Below are 1789 nucleotides of genomic sequence, written 5' to 3'. Positions count from 1 at the left end.
TTTACTTTATTTTGATAAATAATTTGTATTAAATAATTATATTAAATAATTATTATTTGTATATTTACCTCCCATATTTTACGGGGCTATATATTGTACAGTAAAAATACCTATAATAAAAGTTGTAGAGAAGAACTTTTTTAACAATCGTAAGTAGCCCGATTTTTTATATTTTTATTAATTAGTTAAATAATTAATCGATAAAAAGTAAAAAAAAAAATTGTTGTTTTACCATACGATATTGGACAATTGGAATACAATATCAAAAATCAGATATCTTACGATTGTTAAAAAAGTTCCAATCTACAATTTTTATAATAGGTATTTTTACTGCAAACCTCTTTAATAAGCCGTATTACTTCAAATTTACTTGAAGAACAAAAGTAAAGTTTTTATTTGTATAAAATTCGGATACGGAGAGGGAGGGCGCCCTAGTGAACAAAATATGGCATAAAAACATGATTTTGTAATTCAAGTAATGCAGCTTATTAAAATAGTTTACAGTAAAAATACCTATTATAAAAGTTGTAGAGAAGAACTTTTATAACAATCGAAAGAAGGCAGATTTTTTATATTTTTATTAATTAGTAAAATAATTAATCGTTATAAGTAAAAAAAAAAATTTTAATTTACCATGCGATATTGAACGATTGGAATACGACATCAAAAATCGGATTTCTTACGATTGTTAAAAAAATTCTACTCTACAATTTTTATAATAGGTATTTTTACTGTAAATTACTTCAATAAGCCGTATTACTTGGAGAACAAAATTATAGTTTTTATTTGTATAAAATTGGGATACGAGTACAAAATATAAAATCGAACCAAAATAAAAATAATTCTTATTACATTATACCGAGGTTATTAGCTTATAATGATATTGTCTATATTAGTTCAGTCTATTCCTGGAAACGTCCGATAACCATCGACAGACCGTCACCGCGCGATCGTCGTATCGGAAATTCAGTTTTTGGAGTAGTGGGGGGAAATTGCGGCCGACGTCGCAGCGGCAGGCAGGTGGCAGCACATTACGGCAATGAAAATTAATTCGAACAACATAAACATGTTTACGGAAAACAAACAAAACAGCATTAAAAAGTGATTTTAGAGAAAAAATACCTATTATGAAATCTATAGAGAACAATATTTCAGAGACAACCTCATATGGATTTTGTTCTATTTTAAATATACAGCTCGTTATAAATGGCACAAAAACCTATTTTTTTACATTTTTTAATCAACTGTAACTTTTTTAATAATTCATATTTCAAAAAACGCATATGAGGTTGTCTCCTAAATATTGTTCTCTATAAATTTCATAATAGGTATTTTTGCTCTAAAACCATTTGTTAATAGCGTTTTGTTTGTTTTTTGTAGACCTGTTTTTACCACTAAATATTATGGGTATCACGTCCTCTTAAGATACATTACACATAATGATTTTGCTTCATTAGAAAGTTATTGTCTGGATTTTGTTGATAAATTTCTAATTGATGAAATATTTGGATCAGATGAAACAAGTAGCATATAGAAAAGATCTTCATTAGTATTTTTTCTAGAACTTTTCTGTGTGTTGTGTTCTCTAATTCGTTTATAGCCCTTATTCCTTGACTCTTGAGCTTCCTCGGAAAGTTGACCTTAAAATAATAAAAAAAATATAATGTAAGATATTGATCGATTATAAAGTTGATTTAAAATAGGTAAAAGATTAAATTACCGATGGGAAGAATTGCCGTATCGTATTACTTCAGCCCAGTACTTCCAACCCATACTTTGGTGTATGTTG

Source organism: Acyrthosiphon pisum, unplaced genomic scaffold, assembly GCF_005508785.2.
Source record: "Acyrthosiphon pisum isolate AL4f unplaced genomic scaffold, pea_aphid_22Mar2018_4r6ur Scaffold_20844;HRSCAF=22298, whole genome shotgun sequence".
In the NCBI taxonomy this organism is placed as follows: Eukaryota; Metazoa; Arthropoda; class Insecta; order Hemiptera; family Aphididae; genus Acyrthosiphon; species Acyrthosiphon pisum.
Note: the sequence above shows the minus strand (reverse complement) of the source record.